The sequence below is a fragment of the Haematobia irritans genome, chromosome 1 (assembly GCF_050003625.1).
Source record: "Haematobia irritans isolate KBUSLIRL chromosome 1, ASM5000362v1, whole genome shotgun sequence".
NCBI classification, from domain to species: domain Eukaryota; kingdom Metazoa; phylum Arthropoda; class Insecta; order Diptera; family Muscidae; genus Haematobia; species Haematobia irritans.
In genome coordinates, this window is record NC_134397.1 from 247,167,034 (window position 1) to 247,182,279 (window position 15,246).

A 15,246-nucleotide genomic window follows, 5' to 3' on the forward strand; every position below is an offset into this window, starting at 1 on the left:
GGTTAATTCGTGACCACCCCCAAAAATCAAAAATTCCACTCAAATCCTAAAAAAAATAAATTTTTTATATGAAAAACTTCTTTTGCTCATATCTCCTAAACTAAGCGTCCTAGAGCGAAAAGGAGGTTATTTCGTGACCACCCCCAAAAAATCAAAAATTTAATCAAAATCTTAAAAAAAATGAAATTTTTATATGAAAAACTTTTTTTGCTCATATCTCCTAAACTAAGCGTCCTAGAGCGAAAAGGAGGTTAATTCGTATCCACCCCAAAAAATCAAAAATTCCATCAAAATCTTAAAAAAGTTAAAATTTTTTTATGAAAAACTTCTTTTGCTCATATTTCCTAAACTAAGCGTCCTAGAGCGAAAAGGAGGTTTATTCGTGACCACCCCCAAAAATCAAAAATTCCACTCAAATCCTAAAAAAAATAATTTTTTTATATGAAAAACTTCTTATGCTCATATCTCCTAAACTAAGCGTCCTAGAGCGAAATGGAGTTAATTCGTGACCACCCCCAAAAAATTAAAAATTCCATCAAAATCTTCAAAAAATTAAAATTTTTATATGAAAAACTTCTTTTGCTCATATCTCCTAAACTAAGCGTCCTAGAGCGAAAAGGAGGTTTATTCGTGACCACCCCCAAAAATCAAAAATTCCACTCAAATCCTAAAAAAAATAATTTTTTTATATGAAAATCTTCTTATGCTCATATCTCCTAAATAAAGCGTCCTAGAGCGAAATGGAGTTAATTCGTGACCACCCCCAAAAAATCAAAAATTCCATCGAAATCTTAAAAAAATTTAAATTTTTATATGAAAAACTTCTTTTGCTCATATCTCCTAAACTAAGCGTCCTAGAGCGAAAAGGAGGTTAATTCGTATCCACCCCCAAAAAATCAAAAATTCCATCAAAATCTTCAAAAAATTAAAATTTTTATATGAAAAACTTCTTTTGCTCATATCTCCTAAACTAAGCGTCCTAGAGCGAAAAGGAGGTTTATTCGTGACCACCCCCAAAAAATCAAAAATTTCATCAAAATCTTAAAAAAAATTAAAATTTTTATATGAAAAACTTCTTTTGCTCATATCTCCTAAACTAAGCGTCCTAGAGCGAAAAGGAGTTTAATTCGTGACCACCCCCAAAAAATCAAAAATTCCATCAAAATCTTCAAAAAATTAAAATGTTTATATAAAAAACTTCTTTTGCTCATATCTCCTAAACTAAGCGTCCTAGAGCGAAAAGGAGGTTAATTCGTGACCACCCCCAAAAAATCAAAAATTCCATCAAAATCTTAAAAAAATTAAAATTTTTATATGAAAAACTTCTTTTGCTCATATCTCCTAAACTAAGCGTCCTAGAGCGAAATGGAGGTTAATTCGTGACCACCCCCAAAAAATCCATTAAAATCCTAAAAAAAATGAAATTTTTATATGAAAAACTTCTTTTGCTAATATCTCCTAAACTAAGCGTCCTAGAGCGAAAAGGAGGTTAATTCGTGACCACCCCCAAAAAATCAAAAAATCCACTCAAATCCTAAAAAAAATAATTTTTTACATGAAAAACTTCTTTTGCTCATATCTCCTAAACTAAGCGTCCTAGAGCGAAAAGGAGGTTAATTCGTGACCACCCCCAAAAAAATCAAAAATTCCATCAAAATCTTAAAAAAAATAAAATTTTTATATGAAAAACTTCTTTTGCTCATATCTCCTAAACTAAGCGTCCTAGAGCGAAAAGAAGGTTAATTCGTGACCACCCCCAAAAAATCCATTAAAATCCTAAAAAAATGAAATTTTTATATGAAAAACTTCTTTTGCTCATATCTCCTAAACTAAGCGTCCTAGAGCGAAAAGGAGGTTAATTCGTATCCACCCCCAAAAAATCAAAAATTCCATCGAAATCTTCAAAAATTTAAATTTTTATATGAAAAACTTCTTTTGCTCATATCTCCTAAACTAAGCGTCCTAGAGCGAAAAGGAGGTTTATTCGTGACCACCCCCAAAAATCAAAAATTCCACTCAAATCCTAAAAAAATAAATTTTTTATAGGAAAAACTTCTTTTGCTCATATCTCCTAAACTAAGCGTCCTAGAGCGAAAAGGAGGTTAATTCGTGCCCACCCGCAAAAAATCAAAAATTCCATCAAAATCTTAAAAAAATTAAAATTTTTATATGAAAAACTTCTTTTGCTCATATCTCCTAAACTATGCGTCCTAGAGCGAAAAGGAGGTTAATTCGTGACCACCAAAAAAAAATCAAAAATTCCACTCAAATCCTAACAAAAATGAAATTTTTATATGAAAAACTTCTTTTGCTCATATCTCCTAAACTAAGCGTCCTAGACCGAAAAGGAGGTTAATTCGTGCCCACCCGCAAAAAATCAAAAATTCCATCAAAATCTTAAAAAAATTAAAATTTTTATATGAAAAACTTCTTTTGCTCATATCTCCTAAACTATGCGTCCTAGAGCGAAAAGGAGGTTAATTCGTGACCACCTCCAAAAAATCAAAAATTCCACTCAAATCCAAAAAAAAAAATTAACTTTTTATATGAAAGACTTCTTTTGCTTATGTCTTCTAAACTAAGCGTCCTAGAGCGAAAAGGAGGTTAATTCGTGACCACCCCCAAAAAATCAAAAAATCCTCTCATATCCTAAAAAAAAATTAATTTTTATATGAAAAACTTCTTTTGCTCATATCTCCTAAACTAAGCGTCCTAGAGCGAAAAGGAGGTTAATTCGAGACCACGCCCAAAAAATCACAAATTCCACTCAAATCCTATAAAAATAAATTTTTTATATGAAAAACTTCTGTTGCTCATATCTCCTAAACTAAGCGTCCTAGAGCGAAAAGGAGGTTAATTCGTATCCACCCCCAAAAAATCAAAAATTCCATCGCAATCTTCAAAAATTAAAATTTTTATATGAAAAACTTCTTTTGCTCATATCTCCTAAACTAAGCGTCCTAGAGCGAAAAGGAGGTTAATTCGTGACCACCCCCAAAAAATCAAAAATTTAATCAAAATCTTAAAAAAATAAAATTTTTGTATGAAAAACTTCTTTTGCTCATATCTCCTAAACTAAGCGTCCTAGAGCGAAAAGGAGGTTAATTCGTGACCACCCCCAAAAATCAAAAATTCCACTCAAATCCTAAAAAAAATATTTTTTTTATATGAAAAACTTCTTTTGCTCATATCTCTTAAACTAATCGTCCTAGAGCGAAAAGGAGGTTAATTCGTGACCACCCGCAAAAAATCAAAAATTCCATCAAAATCTTAAAAAAATTAAAATTTTTATATGAAAAACTTCTTTTGCTCATATCTCCTAAACTATGCGTCCTAGAGCGAAAAGGAGGTTAATTCGTGACCACCTCCAAAAAATCAAAAATTCCACTCAAATCTAAAAAAAAATTAACTTTTTATATGAAAGACTTCTTTTGCTTATGTCTTCTAAACTAAGCGTCCTAGAGCGAAAAGGAGGTTAATTCGTGACCACCCCCAAAAAATCAAAAAATCCTCTCATATCCTAAAAAAAAATTAATTTTTATATGAAAAACTTCTTTTGCTCATATCTCCTAAACTAAGCGTCCTAGAGCGAAAAGGAGGTTAATTCGAGACCACGCCCAAAAAATCACAAATTCCACTCAAATCCTAAAAAAGTAAATTTTTTATATGAAAAACTTCTTTTGCTCATATCTCCTAAACTAAGCGTCCTAGAGCGAAAAGGAGGTTTATTCGTGACCACCCCCAAAAATCAAAAATTCCACTCAAATCCTAAAAAAATAAATTTTTTATAGGAACAACTTCTTTTGCTCATATCTCCTAAACTAAGCGTCCTAGAGCGAAAAGGAGGTTAATTCGTATCCACCCCCAAAAAATCACAAATTCCATCGAAATCTTCAAAAATTTAAATTTTTATATGAAAAACTTCTTTTGCTCATATCTCCTAAACTAAGCGTCCTAGAGCGAAAAGGAGGTTAATTCGTGACCACCCCCAAAAATCAAAAATTCCACTCAAATCCTAAAAAAAATAAATTTTTTATATGAAAAACTTCTTTTGCTCATATCTCCTAAACTAAGCGTCCTAGAGCGAAAAGGAGGTTATTTCGTGACCACCCCCAAAAAATCAAAAATTTAATCAAAATCTTAAAAAAATGAAATTTTTATATGAAAAACTTTTTTTGCTCATATCTCCTAAACTAAGCGTCCTAGAGCGAAATGGAGGTTAATGCGTATCCACCCCCAAAAAATCAAAAATTCCATCGAAATCTTAAAAAAATAAAATTTTTATATGAAAAACTTCTTTTGCTCATATCTCCTAAACTAAGCGTCCCAGAGCGAAAAGGAGGTTAATTCGTGACCACCCCCAAAAAATCAAAAATTCCATCAAAATCTTAAAAAAATTAAAATTTTTATATGAAAAACTTCTTTTGCTCATATCTCCTAAACTAAGCGTCCTAGAGCGAAAAGGAGGTTAATTCGTGACCACCCCCAAAAAATCCATTAAAATCCTAAAAAAATGAAATTTTTATATGAAAAACTTCTTTTGCTCATATCTCCTAAACTAAGCGTCCTAGAGCGAAAAGGAGGTTAATTCGTGACCACCCCCAAAAAATCAAAAAATCCACTCAAATCCTAAAAAAAAATAATTTTTTACATGAAAAACTTCTTTTGCTCATATCTCCTAAACTAAGCGTCCTAGAGCGAAAAGGAGGTTAATTCGTGACCACCCCCAAAAAATCAAAAATTCCATCAAAATCTTAAAAAAATTAAAATTTTTATATGAAAAACTTCTTTTGCTCATATCTCCTAAACTAAGCGTCCTAGAGCGAAAAGAAGGTTAATTCGTGACCACACCCAAAAAATCCATTAAAATCCTAAAAAAACGAAATTTTTATATGAAAAACTTTTTTTGCTCATATCTCCTAAACTAAGCGTCCTAGAGCGAAAAGGAGGTTAATTCGTGACCACCCCCAAAAAATCAAAAATTCCATCGAAATCTTAAAAAAATTAAAATTTTTATATGAAAAACTTCTTTTGCTCATATCTCCTAAACTAAGCGTCCTAGAGCGAAAAGGAGGTTAATTCGTATCCACCCCCAAAAAATCAAAAATTCCATCGAAATCTTCAAAAATTAAAATTTTTATATGAAAAACTTCTTTTGCTCATATCTCCTAAACTAAGCGTCCTAGAGCGAAAAGGAGGTTTATTCGTGACCACCCCCAAAAATCAAAAATTCCACTCAAATCCTAAAAAAAAAATTTTTTATATGAAAAACTTCTTTTGCTCATATCTCCTAAACTAAGCGTCCTAGAGCGAAATGGAGGTTAATTCGTGACCACCCCCAAAAAATCAAAAATTCCATCGAAATCTTAAAAAAATTTAAATTTTTATATGAAAAACTTCTTTTGCTCATATCTCCTAAACTAAGCGTCCTAGAGCGAAAAGGAGGTTTATTCGTGACCACCCCCAAAAATCAAAAATTCCACTCAAATCCTAAAAAAATAAATTTTTTATAGGAACAACTTCTTTTGCTCATATCTCCTAAACTAAGCGTCCTAGAGCGAAAAGGAGGTTAATTCGTGCCCACCCCCAAAAAATCAAAAATTCCATCAAAATCTTAAAAAAATTAAAATTTTTATATGAAAAACTTCTTTTGCTCATATCTCCTAAACTAAGCGTCCTAGAGCGAAAAGGAGCTTAATTCGTATCCACCCCCAAAAAATCAAAAATTCCATCAAAATCTTAAAAAAATTAAAATTTTTATATGAAAAACTTCTTTTGCTCATATCTCCTAAACTATGCGTCCTAGAGCGAAAAGGAGGTTAATTCGTGACAACCCCCAAAAAATCAAAAATTTAATCAAAATCTTAAAAAAAATAAAATTTTTATATGAAAAACCTCTTTTTCTCATATCTCCTAAACTATGCGTCCTAGAGCGAAAAGGAGGTTAATTCGTGACCACCCCCAAAAAATTAAAAATTCCATTCAAATCCAAAAAAAAAAAATTAACTTTTTATATGAAAGACTTCTTTTGCTTATGTCTTCTAAACTAAGCGTCCTAGAGCGAAAAGGAGGTTAATTCGTGACCACGCCCAAAAAATCACAAATTCCACTCAAATCCTAAAAAAATAAATTTTTTATATGAAAAACTTCTTTTGCTCATATCTCCTAAACTAAGCGTCCTAGAGCGAAATGGAGTTAGTTCGTGACCACCCCCAAAAAATCAAAAATTCCATCGAAATCAAAAAAAAAATTAAACTTTTATATGACAAACTTCTTTTGCTCATATCTCCTAATCTATGCGTCCTAGAGCGAAATGGAGGTTAATTCGTGACCACCCCCAAAAAATGAAAAATTCCACTCAAATCCTAAAAAAATGAAATTTTTATATGAAAAACTTCCTAAACTAAGCGTCCTAGAGCGAAAAGGCGGTTAGTTCGTGACCACTCCAAAAAATCAAAAAATCCGCTCAAATCCTAAAAAATTAAAATTTTTATATGAAAAACTTCTCTTGCTCATGTCTCCTAAACTAAGCGTCCTAGAGCGAAAAGGAGGTTAATTCGTGACCACCCCCAAAAAATCAAAAATTCCATTGAAAACTTAAAAAAATTAACATTTTTATATGAAAAACTTCTTTTGCTCATATCTCCTAAACTAAGCGTCCTAGAGCGAAAAGAAGGTTAATTCGTGACCACCCAAAAAAAAATCAAAAATTCCACTCAAATCCTAACAAAAATGAAATTTTTATATGAAAAACTTCTTTTGCTCATATCTCCTAAACTAAGCGTCTTAGAGCGAAAAGGAGGTTAATTCGTGACCACCCCCCAAAAAATCAAAAATTTCATCAAAATCTTAAAAAAATTAAAATTTTTATATGAAAAACTTCTTTTGCTCATATCTCCTAAACTAAGCGTCCTAGAGCGAAAAGGCGGTTAGTTCGTGACCACTCCAAAAAATCAAAAAATCCGCTCAAATCCTAAAAAATTTAAATTTTTATATGAAAAACTTCTCTTGCTCATGTCTCCTAAACTAAGCGTCCTAGAGCGAAAAGGAGGTTAATTCGTGACCACCCCCAAAAAATCAAAAATTCCATTGAAAACTTAAAAAAATTAACATTTTTATATGAAAAACTTCTTTTGCTCATATCTCCTAAACTAAGTGTCCTAGAGCGAAAAGAAGGTTAATTCGTGACCATCCCAAAAAAAATCAAAAATTCCATCAAAATCTTAACAAAATTAAAATTTTTATATGAAAAACTTCTTTTGCTCATATCTTCTAATCTAAGCGTCCTAGAGCGAAATGGAGTTAATTCGTGACCACCCCCAAAAAATCAAAAATTCCATCGAAATCTTAAAAAAATTTAAATTTTTATATGAAAAACTTCTTTTGCTCATATCTCCTAAACTAAGCGTCCTAGAGCGAAAAGGAGGTTTATTCGTGACCACCCCCAAAAATCAAAAATTCCACTCAAATCCTAAAAAAAAAAAAATTTTATATGAAAAAGCGTCCTAGAGCGAAATGGAGTTAATTCGTGACCACCCCCAAAAAATCAAAAATTCCATCGAAATCTTAAAAAAATTTAAATTTTTATATGAAAAACTTCTTTTGCTCATATCTCCTAAACTAAGCGTCCTAGAGCGAAAAGGAGGTTAATTCGTGACCGCCCCCAAAAAATCAAAAATTCCACTCAAATCCTAAAACAATCATATTTTTATATGAAAAACTTCTTTTGCTCATATCTCCAAAACTAAGCGTCCTAGAGCGAAAAGGAGGTTTATTCGTGACCACCCCCAAAAATCAAAAATTCCACTCAAATCCTAAAAAAAATAATTTTTTATATGAAAAACTTCTTATGCTCATATCTCCTAAATAAAGCGTCCTAGAGCGAAATGGAATTAATTCGTGACCACCCCCAAAAAATCAAAAATTCCATCGAAATCTTAAAAAAATTTAAATTTTTATATGAAAAACTTCTTTTGCTCATATCTCCTAAACTAAGCGTCCTAGAGCGAAAAGGAGGTTAATTCGTATCCACCCCCAAAAAATCAAAAATTCCATCAAAATCTTCAAAAAATTAAAATTTTTATATGAAAAACTTCTTTTGCTCATATCTCCTAAACTAAGCGTCCCAGAGCGAAAAGGAGGTTAATTCGTGACCACCCCCAAAACATCAAAAATTTCATCAAAATCTTAAAAAAATTAAAATTTTTATAGAAAAACTTCTTTTGCTCATATCTCCTAAACTAAGCGTCCCAGAGCGAAAAGGAGGTTAATTCGTGACCACCCCCAAAAAATCAAAAATTCCATCAAAATCTTAAAAAAATTAAAATTTTTATATGAAAAACTTCTTTTGCTCATATCTCCTAAACTAAGCGTCCTAGAGCGAAAAGGAGGTTAATTCGTGACCACCCCCAAAAAATCCATTAAAATCCTAAAAAAATGAAATTTTTATATGAAAAACTTATTTTGCTCATATCTCCTAAACTAAGCGTCCTAGAGCGAAAAGGAGGTTAATTCGTGACCACCCCCAAAAAATCAAAAATTCCACTCAAATCCTAAAAAAATAAATTTTTTATATGAAAAACTTCTTTTGCTTATATCTCCTAAACTAAGCGTCCTAGAGCGAAATGGAGGTTAATTCGTGACCACCCCCAAAAAATCAAAAATTTCACCTAAATCTTAAAAAAATTAAAATTTTATATGAAAAATTTTTTTGCTCATATCTCCTAAACTAAGCGTCCTAGAGCGAAAAGGAGGTTAATTCGTGACCACCCCCAAAAAATGACAAATTCCATCAAAATCTTAAAAAAATTAAAATTTTTATATGAAAAACTTCTTTTGCTCATATCTCCTAAACTAAGCGTCCTAGAGCGAAATGGAGGTTAATTCGTGACCACCCCCAAAAAATCAAAAATTCCATCAAAATCTTAAAAAAATTTAAAATTTTATATGAAAAACTTCTTTTGCTCATATCTCCTAAACTAAGCGTCCTAGAGCGAAAAGGAGGTTAATTCGTATCCACCCCCAAAAAATCAAAAATTCCATCGAAATCTTCAAAAATTAAAATTTTTATATGAAAAACTTCTTTTGCTCATATCTCCTAAACTAAGCGTCCTAGAGCGAAAAGGAGGTTTATTCGTGACCACCCCCAAAAATCAAAAATTCCACTCAAATCCTAAAAAAATAAATTTTTTATATGAAAAACTTCTTTTGCTCATATCTCCTAAACTAAGCGTCCTAGAGCGAAATGGAGGTTAATTCGTGACCACCCCCAAAAAATCAAAAATTCCATCAAAATCTTCAAAAATTAAAATTTTTATATGAAAAATTTCTTTTGCTCATATCTCCTAAACTAAGCGTCCTAGAGCGAAAAGGAGGTTTATTCGTGACCACCCCCAAAAATCAAAAATTCCACTCAAATCCTAAAAAAATAAATTTTTTATAGGAAAAACTTCTTTTGCTCATATCTCCTAAACTAAGCGTCCTAGAGCGAAAAGGAGGTTAATTCGTGCCCACCCGCAAAAAATCAAAAATTCCATCAAAATCTTAAAAAAATTAAAATTTTTATATGAAAAACTTCTTTTGCTCATATCTCCTAAACTATGCGTCCTAGAGCGAAAAGGAGGTTAATTCGTGACAACCCCCAAAAAATCAAAAATTTAATCAAAATCTTAAAAAAAATAAAATTTTTATATGAAAAACCTCTTTTTCTCATATCTCCTAAACTATGCGTCCTAGAGCGAAAAGGAGGTTAATTCGTGACCACCCCCAAAAAATTAAAAATTCCACTCAAATCCAAAAAAAAAATTAACTTTTTATATGAAAGACTTCTTTTGCTTATGTCTTCTAAACTAAGCGTCCTAGAGCGAAAAGGAGGTTAATTCGTGACCACCCCCAAAAAATCAAAAAATCCTCTCATATCCTAAAAAAAAAAATTAATTTTTATATGAAAAACTTCTTTTGCTCATATCTCCTAAACTAAGCGTCCTAGAGCGAAAAGGAGGTTAATTCGTATCCACCCCCAAAAAATCAAAAATTCCATCAAAATCTTCAAAAAAATAAAATTTTTATATGAAAAACTTTTTTTGCTCATATCTCCTAAACTATGCGTCCTAGAGCGAAATAGAGGTTAATTCGTGACCACCCCCAAAAAATGAAAAATTCCACTCAAATCCTAAAAAAATGAAATTTTTATATGAAAAACTTCCTAAACTAAGCGTCCTAGAGCGAAAAGGAGGTTAATTCGTGACCACCCCCAAAAAATCAAAAATTCCATCGAAACTTAAAAAAATTAAATTTTTATATGAAAAACTTCTCTTGCTCAAGTCTCCTAAACTATGCGTCCCAGAGCGAAAAGGAGGTTAATTCGTGACCACCCGCAAAAAATCACAAATTCCACTCAAATCCTAAAAAAAAATTAATTTTTTACATGAAAAACTTCTTTTGCTCATATCTCCTAAACTAAGTGTCCTAGAGCGAAAAGAAGGTTAATTCGTGACCACCCCCAAAAAATCAAAAATTCCATCAAAATCTTAACAAAATTAAAATTTTTATATGAAAAACTTCTTTTGCTCATATCTCCTAATCTAAGCGTCCTAGAGCGAAATGGAGTTAATTCGTGACCACCCCCAAAAAATCAAAAATTCCATCGAAATCTTAAAAAAATTTAAATTTTTATATGAAAAACTTCTTTTGCTCATATCTCCTAAACTAAGCGTCCTAGAGCCAAAAGGAGGTTAATTCGTGACCGCCCCCAAAAAATCAAAAATTCCACTCAAATCCTAAAACAATCATATTTTTATATGAAAAACTTCTTTTGCTCATATCTCCTAAACTAAGCGTCCTAGAGCGAAAAGGAGGTTAATTCGTGACCACCCCCAAAAAATCAAAAATTTCATCAAAATCTTAAAAAAATTAAAATTTTTATATGAAAAACTTCTTTTGCTCATATCTCCTAAACTAAGCGTCCTAGAGCGAAAAGGAGGTTAATTCGTGACCACCCAAAAAAAAATCAAAAATTCCACTCAAATCCTAACAAAAATGAAATTTTTATATGAAAAACTTCTTTTGCTCATACCTCCTAAACTAAGCGTCTTAGAGCGAAAAGGAGGTTAATTCGTGACCACCCCCAAAAAATCAAAAATTTCATCAAAATCTTAAAAAAATTAAAATTTTTATATGAAAACTTCTTTTGCTCATATCTCCTAAACTAAGCGTCCTAGAGCGAAAAGGAGGTTAATTCGTGACCGCCCCCAAAATATCAAAAATTCCACTCAAATCTTAAAAAAATCATATTTTTATATGAAAAACTTCTTTTGCTCATATCTCCTAAACTAAGCGCCCTAGAGCGAAAAGGAGGTTAATTCGTCACCACCCCCAAAAAAGTAAAAAATTCCATCGAAATCTTAAAAAATTACAATTTTTATATGGAAAACTTCTTTTGTTCATATCTCCTAAACTATGCGTCCTAGAGCGAAAAGAAGGTTAATTCTTGACCACCCCCAAAAAATCAAAAATTACGCTCAAATCTTAAAAATTTGAAATTATTATATGAAATACTTCTTTTGCTCATATCTCCTAAACTATGAGTCCTAGAGCGAAAAGGAGTTAAATTCGTGACCACCACCAAAAAATCAAACATTCCATCGAAATCTTAAAAAAATTAAATTTTTATATGAAAAACTTCTTTTGCTCATATCTCCTAAGCTAAGCCTCCTAGAGCAAAAAGGAGGTTAATTCGTGACCACCCCCAAAAAATCAAAAATTCCACTCAAATCCTAAAAAAATGAAATTTTTATATGAAAAACTTCTTTTGCTCATATCTCCTAAACTAAGCGTCCTAGAGCGAAAAGAAGGTTAGTTCGTGACCAACCCCAAAAAATTAAAAATTCCACTCAAATCCTAACAAAAATGAAATTTTTATATGAAAAACTTCTTTTGTTCATACCTCCTAAACTAAGCGTCTTAGAGCGAAAAGGAGGTTAATTCGTGACCACCCCCAAAAAAATCAAAAATTTCATCAAAATCTTAAAAAAATTAAAATTTTTATATGAAAAACTTCTTTTGCTCATATCTCCTAAACTAAGCGTCCTAGAGCGAAAAGGAGGTTAACTCGTGACCACCCCCAAAAAATCAAAAATTCCACTCAAATCCTAAAAAAAATTAATTTTTTATATGAAAAACTTCTTTTGCTCATATCTCCTAAACTAAGCGTCCTAGAGCGAAATGGGGGTTATTTCGTGACCACCCCCAAAAAATCAAAAATTCCACTCAAATCTTAAAAAAAATTAATTTTTTATATGAAAAACGTCTTTTGCTCATATCTCCTAAAATAAGCGTCCTAGCGCGAAAAGGAGGTTAATTCGTTACCAACCGCAAAAAATCAAACATTCCACTCAAATCCTAAAAAAATAAATTTTTTATATGAAAAACTTCTTTTGCTCATATCTCCTAGAGCAAAATGGAGTTAATTCGTGACCACCCCCAAAAAATCAAAAATTCCATCGAAATCTTTAAAAAATGAAATTTTTATATGACAAACTTCTTTTGCTCATATCTCCTAAACTAAGCGTCCTAGAGTGAAAAGGAGATTAATTCGTGACCACCACCACAAAATCAAAAAATTCCATCGAAATCTTAAAAAAATTAAATTTTGATAGGAAAAACTTCTTTTGCTTATATCTCCTAAACTAAGCGTCCTAGAGTGAAGAGGAGATTAATTCGTGACCACCACCACAAAATCAAAAATTCCATCGAAATCTTAAAAAAATTAAATTTTGATAGGAAAAACGTCTTTTGCTTATATCTCCTAAACTAAGCGTCCTAGAGCGAAAAGGAGGTTAATTCGTGACCACCCCCAAAAAATCAAAATTACGCTCAAATCTTAAAAAATTAAAATTATTATATGAAAAACTTCTTTTGATCATATCTCCTAAACTATGCGTCCTAGAGCGAAATGGAGGTTAATTCGTGACCACCCCCAAAAAATCAAAAATTCCACTCAAATCCTAAAAAAAATAATTTTTTATATGACAAACTATGTGTCCTAGAGCGAAATGGAGGTTAATTCGTGACCACCCCCAAAAAATCAAAAATTCCACTCAAATCCTAAAAAAAAAATCAAATTTTTATATGAAAAACTTCTTTTGCTCATATCTCCTAAACTAAGCGTCCTAAAAAAAAAAATAATTTTTATATGAAAAACTTCTTTTGCTCATATCTCCTAAAGTAAGCGTCCTAAAAAAAATAATTTTTATATGAAAAACTTCTTTTGCTCATATCTCCTAAACTAAGCGTCCTAGAGCAAAAAGGAGGTTAATTCGTGACCACCCCCAAAAAATCAAAAATTCCATCAAAATCTTAAAAAAAATGAAATTTTTATATGAAAAACTTCTTTTGCTCATATCTCCCAAACTAAGCGTCCTAGAGCGAAAAGGAGGTTAATTCGTGACCATTCCCAAAAAATCAAAAATTCCATCGAAATCTTTAAAAAAATGAAATTTTTATATGAAAAACTTCTTTTGCTCATATCTCTCAAACTAAGCGTCCTAGAGCGAAATGGAGTTAATTCGTGACCACCCCCAAAAAATCAAAAATTTCATCGAAATCTTAAAAAAATTAAATTTTTACATGAAAAACTTATTTTGCTCATATCTTCTAAACTAAGCATCCTAGAGCGAAAAGGAGGTTATTTCGTGGCCACCCCCAAAAAATTAAAAATTCCACTCAAATCCTAAAAAAAATCAAATTTTTATATGAAAAACTTGTTTTGCTCATATCTCCCAAACTAAGCGTCCTAGAGCGAAAAAGAGGTTAATTCGTGACCACCCCCAAAAAATCAAAAATTCCACTCAAATCCAAAAAAAATTAATTCTTATATGGAAAACTTCTTTTGTTCATATCTCCTAAACTAAGTGTCCTAGAGCGAAATGGAGGTTAATTCGTGACCACGCCCAAAAACCCAAAAAGTTCCATCGAAATCTTAAAAAAAATCAAATTTTTATATGAAAAAATTCTTTTGCTCATATCTCCTAAACTAAGCGTTCTAGAGGGAGCCACCGTGGTGCAATGGTTAGCATGCCCGCCTTGCATACACAAGGTCGTGGGTTCGATTCCTGCTACGACCGACCACCAAAAAGTTTTTCAGCGGTGGATTATCCCACCTCAGTAATCCTGGTGACATTTCTGAGGGTTTCAAAGCTTCTCTAAGTGGTTTCACTGGAGTGTGGAACGCCGATCGGACTCGGCTATAAAAAGGAGGTCCCTTGTCATTGAGCTTAACATGGAATCGGGCAGCACTCAGTGATAAGAGAGAAGTTCACCACTGTGGTATCACAATAGACTTAATAGTATAAGTGAGCCCGATACATCGGGCTGCCACAAAACCTAACCTAACCTAAGCGTCCTAGAGCGAAAAGGAGGTTACTTCGTGACCACCCCCCAAAAAATCAAAAATTCCATCGAAATCCTAAAAAAAATGAAATTTTTATATGAAAAACTTCTTTTGCTCATATCTCCTAAACTAAGTGTCCTAGAGCGAAATGGAGGTTAATTCGTGACTACCCCCAAAAACTCAAAAATTCCATCGAAATCTTTAAAAAAATGAAATTTTTATATGAAAAAATTCTTTTGCTCATATCTCCAAAAAATCAAAAATTCCATCGAAATCTTTAAAACAAATGAAATTTTTATATGAAAAACTTCTTTTGCTCATATCTCCTAAACTAAGCGTCCCAGAGCGAAAAGGAGGTTAATTCGTGACCACCCCCAAAAAATCAAAAATTCCATCGAAATCTTAAAAAAATTAAAATTTTTATATGAAAAACTTCTTTTGCTCATATCTCCTAAACTAAGCGTCCTAGAGCGAAAAGGAGGTTAATTTGTGACCACCCCCAAAAATTCCATCCAAATCTTAAAAAAATGAAATTTTGATATGAAAAACTTATTTTGTCCATATCTACTAAACGAAAAGGAGGTTGATTCGTGACCGCCCCCAAAACATCAAAAATGCCATCCAAATGCTAGAAAAATTAAATTTTTCTTTTCCTATAGAAACTTTTTTAAAAATTTACCTCCATAGAAATATTGTCAAAATTTTATTTCTCTAGAAACTTTTTTACCATGTTGTCAAAAGTTACCTCTATAGAAAATTTTGTCAAAATTTTATTTCCATAGAAAATTTTGTCAAAATTTTATTTCTATAGAAAATTTTGTCAAAATTTTATTTCTATAGAAAATTTTGTCAAAATT